The following is a 16,472-nucleotide window of genomic DNA, read 5'->3' on the forward strand; positions in this document are numbered from 1 at the left end:
ATTCCTGCACGCTGGGAATAATACCTCCATGCTGGAATCATTCCTGCATGCGGGGAATAATACTCTCCATGTGGGAAATATTCCTGCATGCTGGGAATCATACTCCTGATGGGGAATCATTCCTGCACGCTGGGAATAATACCTCCATGCTGGGAATCATTCCTGCATGCTGGGATATAATACCTCCATGCTGGGAATCCTTCCGCCTGATGGGGAATAATACCTCCATGCTGGGAATCATTCCTGCACGCTGGGAATAATACGTCCATGCTGGGAATCATTCCTGCATGCTGGAATAATACCTCCATGCTGGGGGAATCATTCCTGCATGCTGGGAATAATACCTCCATGCTGGGAATTCATTCCTGCCGCTGGGGAATAATACCTCCATGTGGGAATCATTCCTGCATGCTGGGAATAATACTTCCATGCTGGGAATCATTCCTGCATGCTGGGAATCATACTCCATGCTGGGAAATCATTCCTGCACGCTGGGAATAATACCTCCATGCTGGGAATCATTCCTGCATGCTTGGAATAATACCTCCATGCTGGGAATCATTCCTGCATGCTGGGAATCATACCTCCATGCTGGGAATCATTCCTGCACGCTGGGAATAATACCTCCATGCTGGGAATCATTCCTGCATGCTGGGAATAATACCTCCATGCTGGGAATCATTCCTGCACGCTGGGAATAATACCTCCATGCTGGGAATCATTCCTGCATGCTGGGAATAATACCTCCATGCTGGGAATCATTCCTGCATGCTGGGAATCATACCTCCATGCTGGGAATCATTCCTGCACGCTGGGGAATAATACCTCCATGCTGGAATCATTCCTGCATGGCTGGGAATAATACCTCCATGCTGGAATCATTCCTGCATGCTGGGAATCATACCTCCATGCTGGGAATAATACCTCCATGCTGGGAATCATTCCTGCATGCTGGGAATAATACCTCCATGCTGGGAATCATTCCTGCACGCTGGGAATAATACCTCCATGCTGGGAATCATTCCTGCACGCTGGGAATAATACCTCCATGCTGGGAATCATTCCTGCATGCTGGGAATCATACCTCCATGCTGGGAATCATTCCTGCACGCTGGGAATAATACGTCCATGCTGGGAATCATTCCTGCATGCTGGGAATAATACCTCCATGCTGGGAATCATTCCTGCATGCTGGGAATCATACCTCCATGCTGGGAATCATTCCTGCATGCTGGGAATAATACCTCCATGCTGGGAATCATTCCTGCATGCTGGGAATCATACCTCCATGCTGGGAATCATACGTCGTTGCCCCAGACAACGACGACGTTCGTGCATTCTTATCCGGGCAGCAAGGCAGCGTGAAACGCTGCCGTGTTGGCAGCGGGCAGCGTGGAACGACGAGTCACCTCGATAAAAGATCACATCGCCGTAATCAGAGACGGCCGATCGCCGACAAGCCCAGGATCGAGAGAGCGTCAGTTATTGGAAAACGGCGCATACAAATGCGCGTGCGATCGGCGCACCTTCGAGGCGCCGCATTCCTTTACGCTCGCCGGCGCCGCGTTTTTTCGCGCACGACGCCGCCACCGAAATATGTGACCTGTAAAAAAGCTTCGATTAATTAAATTCTGGGCTTTTACGCGCCAAAACCACAGCATGAGTATGAGGCATATGCCACGCGTGGCTGATATATAATTCTAACTACTCGGGGTTCTTTAACCTGCGCCTAAATATAAGTACAAGGTTGTTTTTCCGTTTGGTCCTCATCGAAATGCAGTCGCCGTGACTGGTTCTAAATACACGTGCATGCATGCCCTCGTTAGCGCGGTTTTCGTGTAGCAAGGCTCTCCAGACTATTGCAGCGCTTGATCAACAAGACAGCGCGTTGAGTGTTTGATTTATCGCGTTTAACTTTCCAAAGAAAGATTGATGTGACTGAAGGCGTAGCGGAAGGCTCAGAAATAATTCTAGGCCACCTTGTGACCTTAAACACCTACGTATAAGCACGAACTTTTTTTTTGCATTTACCCCAACTGAAATGAGGTCAAAGTACAGGGCGGGGCGTCGAACCCGGCGGAGCGTCTAATCAATCAATCAATCAATCAATCAATCAATCAATCAATCAATCAATCAATCAATCAATCAATCAATCAATCAATCAATCAATCAATCAATCAATCAATCAATCAATCAATCAATCAATCAAAGGAGGATTCCGGGCAGGCTACTCGACAATAGACCATCTTCACACTGTTAATCAGGTGATAGAAAAATGCGCGGAATGATGCAACCCCTACATAAACAGCCTTCACAGATTACTAGATTACTACAAAGCATTTGATTCGGTCGAAATCTCAGCAGTCATAACGGAGTCAGGGTGTAGACGAACCATATATAAAGTAAGATACTGGAAGAAATCCAGATGAATACCCATACACTACCCACTGCCAGGTCTACAGGTATATCTCTCCCCTTTAGAAAAACTGAGTACTGGGAATCGATCCCAGTACCTCGCGCACTGGAAGCGTGAGGTTCTGGGATTCTTCACCACGTCTGCCTCCCTTCACCACATCTGCGGTGCATACACAGCTCATACCGCGACTCAAATGTTCAGCAGTACAGAAGCACGCTGTTTCACTCCCTCGTACGCTATTTCAAAGAGGCGATCAGCGATTCTGGTCACACCACGGTTGCTCCCAACGGTACGCGGGCGTGCATCGCATGAATAGCAAAGGCCGAAAGAATATCTGTCGTTAGGATCAGACGCCATTGCCGCATGGGCGCAGAATAATTTCGCAATCGGTGCAAAAATAAAAGTACAAGAAACGGTAATGATGGGACATCGTTGGGGCAACCTTCGGGGAGTGACCGGGAGAGAGAGAGAGAAAAAAAAAATGAAAGCGTGTTACGGAGAAAAAAACTTTCCGCGCTGCACCCCTTGTTGCACGCAACTGAGCTGTGTGGCATATAGAGACGACGCTGCTGAGCAGTTGGCGATACGCGTGGTAACATAGCGGCTGTACTGCTGTATTCACTTCTAACTTACGAAAGGCGATGTCTCGCAATAAGGCATTTATGTTTGGCTGTTGAATTCCTGCGTATACTTTTTTTTTACGGTTTAACGGAGAAGTATACACGTGATGGACGTCGCTGGGAGCGAGACCTGATTATGCGGAACCTAACTAGAAACGCACAATGATAATATGACAGTGACTTACATGCTTTACCTCACTGCTGGTGATAAGCATTGCCAGTTAGACCATTATTGACTCAAAGTGCTTCCATTATTTTGTTTTGACGAGAACACTGACTCGACTGAAAATATTTGCACAGGTATTGAAGTCGGACAAAACGGCACAAGATGTCACTACCAGCTCTGTCGGCACCGTGACATGACTCAGAAACGTAAAAGGTAATAAGTCTACAGACAATATCTAATCTTGGAGAGTTTTGGCGTGAGAGGTATATGCAGTGACGTTTCCGTAATAACTAGTTACCGGATGCTGGCGCCGACATCTTGATAGTTTCCGTTTCATGGGCGGCATCCGTTGATAAAGCATTTTGTCATGAAGGTGGGATCAATTCCGGTTCATACGACCTCGGTTAGTTCGACTTCTCGCTTAATTCGAGCGCCAAAACCAAGTTCTGGCAGGAAACCAAAGATAACTCGGAAGCAAAACTCGTTCGCTTCGACCGCGATAACTTGCAGCTTCGGTTAATTCGACCTTCGCGGGCGTCGTTCCTAAAAACAACAACAACAAAAAATGTATAAATACAGGAAACTGAGTATAGGTCGCTGCTACCCGAGTTTCTTTTGAGGATTTGAAAAACGAACAAAAAAATTGTACGGGTTCATACGAATCCTGCCATGTGAAGCCTACGGCATTTATTCGCATAATAGAAGCAATGGTGGATGTTTGTTAGCACTGGCTTATGTTGGCTATAGTGTTGTCTAATGACGGCTAAATGATGAATGCACTGGCTATTAAGGAAATAGGTGACGTCCAAACACACGCCTCAGTGACAGCCCCCTTCTGGATCAAATTACACAGATCTCGATTCTCGAGGCCATTGTTCCGCTCGTTGCGTGCGTCGGCAGCGGTATCGGAAGCCGGAAATGCGTCAACCATAGAATACCACTAATGACCGCAGGCCATACGGAGCCGAAAGAACGAAGCTTACGCAAATCCTTGTACTACCTATCATTCCCATGCTACCTGGCTGAAGCGCCAAGTGTTGCAGCTCCCATAGACTAGCGCCAGATCTCCCTCTAGTGTATTATCATGAAGCTATATGAAAATGGCACAACGATAGCTAAAAAGCGTGGTGGCACACGCAAACGCCTAGTTTTGAAGCTGAAGTGAATCATCATGATCATCATACACTACCGCGAACATCCTCATCGGATTCTCATCTAATCGATGTACAGCAGCTCCGCGCAGAGGCGACGGTATGACCTACGCAGCCTTCGCACCAATAACACAGAGGGGGGCGGCTTCTTGCGCGGAGCGCTTGCGACACGTCGTTCCTGGAGCGGCGCTGAGAGAGAGAAAGAGAAAGTGCCAACGCTGCCGTAGGCACGTACGCACATTTCAGATAACGCTCGCAAGAGGAGGAATATGAGGAGGCAAATCGAAACGGAAAGCAGGAAAGGAGGATCGAATGAGAAAGGGAAAACGAAGGCAAGAAAACAAAAACAAAAGGGAACTATTTTCAGGCGCATACACGCACACATTACGGCAACACCCCCCCCCCTCGTTCTCGTCCGCGCTCCTGCCACCATGCCGCGCTTATTTAACTGGCGCTCGCGTTTTTCCCGCTCCCACTTTTTATTACCGCTGCCTGCAGGCAAGGCGCACGTAGAGACCACCGCAACCACTTCGCACGGTGTAGTAGTCGCAGTAGCTACTCTACCAACAGCAGCGTCGTTTTACGGATCGAACAGTCGTCCTGTGACAGTGTGCCGTTTTGGTGTGTAGAATACGTGGTGCTGTGGCTGTTGACACTTTTCTAAAAGTGCGCGTCGTCTGCAAGTCGTCAGGCCGTCTGCTACGCGAACGGAAGTCACCGTCCTTCGACTTCTACTCTTCCGCATTTGGATTTAACCACTGCTCTCCAGGAAGGTGAGTCCCTTTCCTCCGCATTGTAGCTAATAAAAAATAAATAAAAAGCTATGTGTTGTCCGCTTCGAAGTCGAATGAATGGTAAGCCGATAGCTCCGCCATTTCCTGGTCTGAAGAAAGGTGTGATTCATAAATATAAGTGAAATACGCGAGCGCCTGCATTAATGAACCTGAGCAAACATTTTCTCTTTATTTATAAACTTCATCATTCTGAATGATACTGTAGATTTCATTTTTTTTTCTTTAATGTGCGTCTTACGCCAATGCCGTTTTTCAGTGTAGACGTATCGTGTGAGCGAAACCACCGCAATTGCGACGATTTTATTGATAGGCTTAAGTCAAATGCACGTTGCTATATATAGTATGTCCGAGGCGCCTTTCTATGCTTCCGCTCATTTTTTTTTCCTGCGTAGCGTGAGACACACAAACACTCCCCCGGTTTCGTTATTCTGCCCTACCCTTACAGAACCTGGCACCAAGCTTTTTTCTCCCTTTTTTTTTCCTTCGTTGCGTCTTGTTACAAACCATTGCGTCACAGCGAAAAGAAAACTGCTTGCGAAGTACAGAAACGCGTGCGAATGTTCGCAATGAATTTCTAATATCGAGTCGATTTCGTCTTCGATTCGGTGTCCGAATCGAACATCTGCTTCTTCGTAAGCGAGAATATTTTTTGAATAATTTACGACAATTTTAAAATGTCAGCAGCACTTAAATTGGACACAGGGATGCCACAACGGTACTATTAACTGCAACCCCGAGGAAGCATATCATAGCCATGACAAAATAAGTACTTATGCCGTGAAACAGGCTGGTAAAACGGTAGACTACAGTTTACCTTTTTTTTCTGTATTTTGCGTTGTCCGCTGCTGCGCTCTTTTTTTTTTTTATGTGGATTACCCGTTAGCCCCGTCTCATTCGAAAAGCCTTAGATTCAATCCTAATCGCATCTGGACGCTGTTCGACTCGCGTTGAATTCGGAGAAGGTTGTTCACTCACGTTTCACGTTCGATAGTGCGCGCTGATATGTCTACACTTACGCGACAACAATCACTGTCATTTGAATTTTTTTTTCAGCGTCTCAAGCGTTGTTTCTCTATTATCGTTACGACCGGAACTGTGGCGAATGGTGCAAGATGCACTCCTACCATCTCTTTTCACCCCTAACTCTTTCCTGTGGAATTACTACTACATGAAAACAGAAAGAAATTGCAGCAGCAGAAATTCACTGGTGTCAGTTATCAGTGTCATGTGACGCTATTCGCAGACACCACGTGAACGTTGTGGAGACGCGACATGCGTCTCGACGCGCTACGGCTTGCACGCAGGACATACGCGTTCTACTGCGCCTCATGTAAGGCACGCACACGTGACGTATACTGGTTACAGTACCATGGCGTCGTTCGAAAATTGCTAGCTTTTTTAGTTATGGCCATCCGGTGACGTAACTTCCGAATGGACACATCCGGTGCCGCCACTGTTCATCCAGTGTCACAAGCGCTGACGTCACTCGCGTATGCGACGTCACTAACGCACCACGTGTGTGTGTGTGTGTGTGTGTTTGCGTGTGTGTGACCTCGAAACGGAAGCTGAATCGTCCACCTATACGGAGCCCGTCGTGCTAGCTAAGGAAATACTATTCAATATCAAAAGAATTAAAAAAAAAAACTCACGCAGTGCCTTATGTGTTTTTTGCCTATGACGACTCGAAGGCGAAAGCCGTCTTCTTTTTCGCCTCAGTCGCTTGCATTGATAACCCCCTATTGATCAAAGCCGACACGCGCACGAACGCACTGAACTGAAAGCTCACACTCACTGGAACTTGAAGAGCGTAACCAAATAACAATGTCGGTGGATTTCATTAACGATGCACATTGAAGTTATTAAATTTAATAATAATAGTACTAGGGTTTCACGTGACAAAACTTCGATATGTTTGCGACCTACCACGTAGTGGTTGACTGCAGATCAATTACGACACACATGGGTGTTTTTTAACTCTCATCTACCTTGTCTATTGCGCTGCGATTAGGTCATACCAAGATGCCCGAGTTTCCACCCTTCATGGATTTTCGTACAGGGTAGGGTGTTCTTGCATTTTACCCCGCAAACAATAATGCTGCCACCGAGGACAGGAATCGAACCCGCGTACTCCAGCTTGGACTGATACCTTAGCCGCTAAGCTATATACTACGGTAGGTAGAATTAACATTACCTTAGTAGCACGCATTGTTTCCATAACGTTGAAGCAATGTTTGGAACGTTATGACAATATTCGCAACATTGCGGCAATGTTGCGACCACTTTGGTGCTGCTATGGTCAGGTATGTGCGCTATGCATTCGCGTATTCCAGCTCTGAAATCCATTATGGCCCTTGTTTTTTATCTGAATTGGATTACATCGTTAATTGTTTGCCAGATCCTGACTGTTTATTCGCCGATTCATAAACATATGACGACGCTGTTGATAACTGTCGACACGAAGAGCCAGTTGAAGCGTTTACAATCAACTCGACTAACGGAGATAACCCGTTCATTCTAGTCTATGCTCACTTTCTGGATCCATCCGTTGGCCGTGCGTGACGCGACCGCTGTAATGCGCCCCTGTTTTTATCCACCACCGTTTTTTTCCGCTGGCAGTTTTCCCGTAGATTGTTGCCTTTTTTTTTCCCTCGCGTAGTTCTTTCTATAGTTATCTTCGAGGTATCGTTCGTATTTCGTGACGCACGTTGGCATGTGCAGGCTTCCGTTTATGCGTACGAGATGACGAAAGCCAATAATGATATCATCGCGCGAGTCGTTTATCAGCGTGGCCCCGTAATTCTGAGTTATTTACGGTTGCGATACGTGGATGAAATGTTTGCACATCAGCGGCGGCGGCGCGATTGCTTCGACGGGTGCAAGCGTTCCACAGAAACCCTTCGAGTCAGACAGAGGCGCACCATGAAAACGAAAAGGAGCCGCAGTACGAACAATACAACCGTCACCATTTCGGATCACTTTCCGCATTCCGCCAATGTTCCATTTTGCTAGACTGCCAGGCGTACAGAGAAGAAAGAACTTGTCTCCAAAGTGGAATATTATCAACTTCCCAAGCACCGCTAGATCGCGGGAAAATATTTGGCCCATGTCTTCTCCTCCTCAGCAACGTCAAACTTCAAAAAAAAATTTTTTTGAGGTTCCTCGAGGACATTAATTTAATTGATAAACTGTAAAGTGAGTTGCCTCGTAATCATTACGTTGTCACATGCACATACCACGATCGTAATATCCTTTTTTCCTCCTTTCCTGCCCTCCTCCTCCTAGGGCCTTTCTGTCCTCAATCCCCTCCCCTAACAGAGTAGCATGAAGGCGCCTTTATATACGCCGGCAGAATTCTCTGTTCTTCATTAAAGAACTTTCTCTCTCTCTCTCTGCTAATGTTACGACGTTTCGAAATACGTGTGTGTTCCGAGTTTATGGCATTCGATTTGAGAATAACAGCGATCTTGAAGTACCGAAAAAAAAACTATCATTATGTACGGTGCGAAGAACTTTAAAGATCCGGAGAAGTGCCACCCTTAGGGTGACACTGCGCGGCCGCTCCCATTATGTTGAAAAACATCAGAGGCCGACATCTCTAAAGAAACATGTAGCAGTGTGCAATACAGTTACTGCGAGGTACAGAGGCATCGTACAGCACACGTCTTATTTTATTGCACTGTATTAAGAGCGAATAGCCAACTTTAGACGGTGCTGTTGTTATGGAAGCAAACGCCTGAAGCGGCGCAGAAACTGCGCGCGTTTTTCAATATCAGTCGCTGTTGTCGTGCCTGTTTCGCCACGCCATTTTCAATGCGTGGTGCTGGTTACTGAGTACCCTTCTCTTACTTGGTAGTTATCGCATAGTTGGCAATCGCCTCAAAGGTAGACAAATCAACTTGTGGACGAACATTCACACGCGAAGCCTCACCACTACAGTATGTGTCCAAATCAAATCAAAATGATTACAAAATATTTGGAACAATAGCCTACGTGGCTAGTGGCCCCGGTTCAGCATAGAAAATATATAAAAGTTATAGAAGTTAGAAACGCGCGTAAATGATCAGAGAATAAGGTTTTGTACATGAACATGAGCAAATTTTAATTTAACATTTATATCCACGAAGGAACAGGCACATTACATTCTACTTGACAAGTTGAACCGTTTACATGCAAGTTACGTGTTACTCTTGTTTCTACAGGCGCAATGTTCAATGTTATAGCACGAAAAAAAAGTTCTATATCGTTCTCCATAGACACTGTAGCAAAAAGGAACATTAAATTTAAGGTTAGTTGCTTGCTTGGTGTTGGCACGTGGGAAGTTGAATACGGTGTTCAGTAACGGAAAGTTTGGATGTAGTATTAGAGAGTTTTAGCTAGTTACGGAAGTACGGTACGCAAATACGCTACCGTATGACGGTACTGCTCCTCCTTTCCAGGTCATCGACCTTTTGCCGGTGAAGGCACCCCAACACCACAAAAGCTTTTTAAATGCGAATGCATTTCTTAGTCGGGCTATGTGAGGCATCCGGCGTTGTCCGCGCGCCAGCAGGTGTTATCTCTCCGCTCTCACTCCCTCTCCCATAGCAACAGCTGCGGGCGCGCGCGCTTATCCTCGCCCATAGCAACCGGAGCATGTGGTGCGAGAGTGTAGGAGAGGGTAGGTGCAGTGCTTCGCCGCTCCTTCTCTCGCCGTTCGCCCTCTCTCCTCCCTGCGCCCCACTCTCCCGTCCGCTCGCGCCTCACTCTCGACCGTTCGCTGGCTGGGCGCCTCTCAAGAACATCCGGAAATGTGTGCTCGAGACGCCGCTGTGAAACGCCAACGGCGACCACAAGGCTGAGGTTATGGCCGTCAGGTACAATGACAACACAAACAGGTGCTGATGAATGTGTAAATTAATGGTTACGGTACAGATCTTCGTCTCGTCATTAATTTACGCCATTAAAATTACTACGCCGTGTACTCTCGGCGCAAGAAATGCATTCGCATTTTCTCACGATTTAATTCGGGGAGGTGGAGGCATTTTTCTTTTTTTTGCCCGTCAGCCCACGCATTGTTAACGAGACACCTGTCGTTTGGGGGACGCATTGTCACTGGAACGGGAAGCGGCAAAAGCACAACCGGCGGGAAAGGAGGAACGCTACCGTACTTACCGTATTTGCGTACCGTATATCCGTAACTTGCTAAAACTCTATTTTGCGAACTGAACACAGAAACACGGCACAGAAGAGTTCGCGCAACAGAAACATTCGCGGAACCGAAATGTTCATCGAGGGAAAATTCGGCACTTTCAAATTGGGTGTTCCCTGATTGCTGCACTCATATACACAGGCACGAATGCTAGATACAAAAATACAAGAGGAAGATTGTGGTTTTTGTCTGATCGTTTGCATGTAGTACTTCAGATACATAGAGGTCACAAATAACCTACTGTTTGCCATCATGAAATTTTTTTTCTTTTTCCGAGGATTCTGGGTAGAAGATAAAAACGCACGGAAATAGCTGAAAGCATTTCACTGTCAAATCAACGTTAGAAAATGTGTAAGCCAAACATAAGTTACTCTGACTGATGCCGAAGTGAGACCGTTAAGTTCTCGCTTTTCATAATGTCTTTGGTTATTGCGTGTTTTCTTTGTTATGTGTGTAGAAAGGTTTGCCTCGGAATAAAAAGTTGTCAGCCTAGCGCCCGTGTCTTCGCAATTCCAGTTGATACCGGCATTTAAAATTCACCCAGCTCCACTTCGGAAAAGCCTCGAAACAGCGAAGCTGATAGATAGATAGATAGATAGATAGATAGATAGATAGATAGATAGATAGATAGATAGATAGATAGATAGATAGATAGATAGATAGATAGATAGATAGATAGATATGGATGGATGGATATGGATGGATATAGATAGATGGATATGGCTGGATGGATATGGATGGATGGATGGATGGATATAGATAGATGGATAAAAACCTTATTTTTCCTTTCGAAATGGGCAAATGGATAGAGATAGGCGGAGGTTGCTACACATGGTAGTCCTCCGCAACCTTCTTTGCTCAACCCAGGATGGCCTCCTGGATTTCGGAAGAGGCCATCCTAGGTTGGAGCTGCGAGATGTTAGCCTGGTTCATTGCATGGCTTGCTACTCCAGGTATCGGGTGACGTGGGTGCATGCACTGTAGTCCAGCTTCTGTCGCCAGATATGCTCCTCGCGGCGTAAGCTTCAGCGAATCACGTCTCGCAAAGAGCCGCGTATAACAGAAGTCGAAGCAAATAAATAAAGAAAAAATCACGCCATATCCTCGAAGTGAATGATGATTGAAGAGCTGGCTCAGAGACAATCGGGTGAATGCTCCGTACAATTCCTCTACTGTCATATAAAGACGTGACACGTTGTTATAGTAGCGATTGTGGTCAGGTTGTTATTGAGCCACAAGGGGTCGCAGACCTTGCAGCTGTGGCCGAACGTGTGGTCGAGAAAATCGTGCTTGAAGCGCGCGTCGGCGCCACCAACTTCAGGTAGCGACCGCTTTCGGCGCTTGACCGCTGCATCCCGCGCCCGTACCTCTTCGAGGTTCTCTTGCCGCCGCTTCCGCGCTGCTTCGGCTTCGCGGGCTTGTATCTCGGGGTCCGCACGACGCTGACGTCTCTCTGCGGCCTCGCGAGCTCTCACCGCAGGGTCTTGGCGGCGAGACCGCAATGCTGCTGCCTTGCGACCACTCCGCTCCGCCGCCTTGTCTTTTTCGTTCATGTTATTAGTATCGAAGCGCACTGACTGACGACTAAAACTAAAGTTATGGTGAGGCTTTTTAGAAAAGAACATAAAATAAAGCGCCTCTGCCCGTGCCACCGAGGTATAACAGGCGTAAACCAATTGAAAGGAAATGAATAGGGCTTGTGCCAACAAATGTTTCTCGTTCTAGAAAAAAAAGAAGAAAAGGAAACCCTACTATCTAGCGCCACCCCAGCTACGAGAACGGACCCAGACAGCGAAGATCTATTTTCTTATTAGGGTTACCGGTTTTCTTTGCGCTCTTGACTGACACATTTTAGGGGCGAAGCTCCTTAAAGCGGCACCCGTTCGTCCCCGTCGTAGTGCGTAACCATTCTTAACGCTAGTACCAGATCTTGACCTCCAAGGTGGTGCCGGTGGGAGATTTCTCCTGTGCGTTGTTGAACAATAAAAAATTCGCAGCGTGCGCGTTAACTAAAAGCCGAATTCTTCTCTCTCATTCCCCATTAGCAGCCATTGGCATGTTCCAGTAGGAAACGTTAGTAGAAGTAGAAGTGTAAGTGTTAGCTAAAAGCCGACTTCTTCTGTCTCTCATTCCCATTAGCAGCCATTGTTTACCTCCAAGGTAGTGCCTAGTGAGATTTCTCCTGTGCATGATTAAACAATAAAAATTTTGTTCAAAACGCCGTTGATTGATGAAATAAACCAACGAAATACGCCAGATGTTTTCTAAAAGCAAAACGAAAAGACGCCAGCTGCTTAACGAAAGACGCCAGATGTTTCTCCTCTCCTAGATGTTTCTCCTCTCCTTCTGTGCGCGAACTTCTCTCGCCCTGCCAAGGATACCGTTGTGACGACTGAAAGGGGGCCCTCTACCCAAGTGATGCGGACGGACTCGTTTCCTCCTGTTGTTTCATCTGCCTTTTTTCCATTTCTTTCCCCCTTCTCCCTCTGCCCTCCCCTTTCCGCCTACTCCCCCTTTCCCTCCCCCATCCTTTCTCTTCAATCCGCCTTCTTTTTCTAAATTCTTGTGTGATGGGAGAGCTTTTAATGTTCTTGGTTTAGAAGGAATTATTTCCTTGTGTCTACGAATTTATATGCAATCAGAGGAAGGAGAACTCAAATTGAGTTGGTTCCCTCCCTTTTTCCCCCTTATCTTTCCTTCGCTCTCCTTTCCCTTCCCTCCCTTTCCCCTCTTATGTTCTATCCTCTCTTAGGTGATTTGAATTTTTAAATAAGGATCTTCCATTCAAACATGCCTGCCGGGGGTGTAGAGCACGGTGCCCACCTTTGTAATTGACAGGGGGTCATGAGCCTTTTCCCCTTTTCTCCCCCCCTTTTTTTCGCTTTCTCTTCCCCTTTTTTCCCGCTCTTTGCCATGACATCCTACTCACGTAAATCACTGGGAATGGCGGCCACCAGTGCGGTGCATAAGTCGCACCATACGAACTGTCCGGTGGGCCGCCTCCTTTTGTACCCTGTTTTCTTGGATCAATCACCAACCGGTGCCCTGGAGTCTCTGAGAGAAGATTATTTAGGGCGGCACCAATCTGGGATCCTTTTCCTGAGGTTTCGGGGACGATCTACCAAAAACGAGTGCTAACGAGTGTTAGGACAGGTGTGGGATCTTATGTCCTAGGGCGGTACCGTGCGGTACGCGTCCTTACCCAGGCGAGCGAGTTGATTGTGCTCTATCTGGGCGAAGAGCTTAATATTTCTCCCTCCTCTCTTGATGTAATCATATATCTTCATGTAATCACGCTGGGCGAGCCTCTTATGTGAGCATCAGCTCCAGGGTCCTATATAGGCTTTGAATGAGTGTGCACTCCCCTATCCCAGCGAAATTGAACTTCAGGTCCTTGTTGGTGGACTCCAATTTGTTGTTTCGAGTTTTGTTATTTCTTGTTAATGTTACTATTATTATTCTTTTCCCCTTTCTTCTCCCCTTTTCTTCTGAGTGTACTCTTTTTCCTTATTTGTTTATATGGAATAGTATTTCAGTTTTATCCTTCCGTCCCTCCTCTTTTCGATTTGACACTAGGTTTTATTTTATTTTGGTTTCATTTAGGCTTGAAAGATTTTTTTCGTTAATCCATTGTACCATTTCCTGCATGGATACCACGAGGTTTTTGTCCTTAGTTCTTTCGTGTTTGGCTCTTGAGTGTTTCTTGAATTTCTTATTTAGGGTTCTTCTTTCCTTCTTTGTTATGTTACAGCTCTCTAAGTAGTGGTCAAATGATGACGTCTCCTCACCACATGGGCATCTCTCATTGTCCGTTATCTGAAATCTGTGACAGTAAAAGGGGAATCTTCCATGTGCCGTCACAGCCAGTGTAACCCAGTAGCCAGGGGGAAAGAATTCTGGTATGTGTCTTACATTCTTGATCCATTGGTAAGTGTAGGATTGTTTTCTAGCCATGTTCCAATGAGTGTTCCATTCATCGATGCATGTGTGACACAGCTGTTTTTTAAAGGGGCCCTGCAACACCTTTCTTAGTTATATTGGAATAGTCTCATTATTGACGTATGACTCTTCACGAGTCATATGCTGCAAAAATTTTTCGAATCCGTCAAGTCTAAGTGGTGTTACCAAATTATAGAGATCACGTTCCGCAGCTTTCTCCCTCAACTCAACGCCGCGAGCGCGCGGAGAGCTAGGCAGCGAGTCGAGGGAGGGAGCGCAGACGAGCGAGGCTCCGCCCAAGAGAGCCGGCGGAAATTTTTTCGTCATTTTTTTTCTCTCTGACGTCTGGGCGCAACCACGTGGTCTGTGCCGCCACTTCCGGTCGGCTTGCATCGTTCTCGTCGAGCGGAGCCGATCGCGCGTGCTTGAAAACTGCGCGTTGGTTTGGTAATGTTGGGTGTGCACCTCGAACGCCGTAGTGTTTTCATCGCTTTGCCAACCATGGAAGCAAACCTGTGCGCTCGTTTGGAACGAATGACAGCTGAGATCGGTTTCGGCCCATACTCCGATACACCGCCGCGTAAGACGGCACTGGCAGACGACCCCGAAGCGCCGCCATTACCGGACGCCAGCATTGTTATCGGAGACATGCTGCACGGCTGCCCTCGGTCGGTCGTGAGAACGTGCCGACAATGCAGTTCCCAGCTGACGAGACAACACTCGAACGGCTGCCACTCTCAACGGCGACCGGCGATGGTCAAAAGCACAGAAATATTCACGTTTTCGGCACTGCGCATGGCGAAGAAAACGGAACCACGCAACTACGAGCAGACGAGCTGTCGGTGAGACCGGAAGTGCTAATATTAATGTTTGTTCGGTGTTTTTAACGCGATAACAGAATATAAACATACATATTATCTACTTATTGAACTAAAAATTAACAACGAAAGTAATAATGAGGGTGTTATCGTGATTATAACATCAGCCAATGGTGGAACTGCCGACAATCGCGTCATATTTTGCGGACTAATACATCATTTGTCGAGAGAAGAGGGAGCGATTTTCAGCTGACTTTGAGAATTTATTGTAAATTCCAGGCCGTGTGCATCGCTATAATATTTGGCTCGCGTGTTCTCGGGAGCCTCGACTACCGATCGGCAGCGCTTTTTGAGCATGCTCGAAAAGTGTTGCAGGGCCCCTTTAATGAATGACTTGGATATTGGTGTTGTGTATTGTCTACCTCCTCGGATCGCTTCTTTGGTAAGTTGGTCCGCTAATTAATTTCCTATTGTCCCTACGTGTGCTTTCGTGTAGGCCAGATTGATTTGATAATTTTCCATTTGATTTAGCGCGACTCGTACTTTGTGGACAAATGGATTCGTGTTGTTCGGGTTCTTAAGTGCTTGAAGGGTGGAAAGACTATCCGTGATTATTTGGTACTTTTTGGTTGCGCCCATTGTTTTCACTTTCAACAGGGCTTCGAGTATTGCAATAGTCTCTGCCTCGAAATTATTTGAATATTTTGATAGTTTTATTTGGTGATATGTAATGTTTCGGCCTGTTTCGTCTTGGTTCACATAAGCAGCTCCGCATCCGCTTTCTTGCTCTGACCCGTCTGTAAAGAAATTATAATCCGCGGTTCCTATTTTGGTTGAGTAGCTATACCCTTTACTCATTCTGGGGTGTATGTCCATGAGATCTATTTTCTGTGCGATATCTTCCTTTCCAAACTCCCTCTTCCACTTGAATTTTCTCATTCATTCATTCATTCATTCATTCATTCATTTATTAATACTGTCAGCCCTGTTTAGGGCTATTACAGGAGTGGAAGGTACAACGTAAACATTCTCGCAATGTACGTACAGATATAAAGAAGAAAAAAAAACTTTTTAAGAAAATATGGTACAGTAAGGTATATCACACTTTTGATGATCTATAACATATTTTATAACACTAAAGTACTAACAATAGTGTATAACGAATATATCAGACACTTGGAAACAGTTCAAAATGGTAGAGCAAAAATTAAGGAAAACACACACATACAGAAAGCATTCACTAGAGAAATCAGATACCTAAGTGGGGTCATGATTTCAGGTAGTCATTAATTCTGTCCAAAAAGATGTCTAAGGTAGGCGATGTTACAATGTCGTCTGGTAACAAGTTCCATTGAGCAATGGCTTTAGGGAAAAAGCTAA

This window comes from Rhipicephalus sanguineus, chromosome 10 (genome assembly GCF_013339695.2).
Source record: "Rhipicephalus sanguineus isolate Rsan-2018 chromosome 10, BIME_Rsan_1.4, whole genome shotgun sequence".
NCBI classification, from domain to species: Eukaryota; Metazoa; Arthropoda; class Arachnida; order Ixodida; family Ixodidae; genus Rhipicephalus; species Rhipicephalus sanguineus.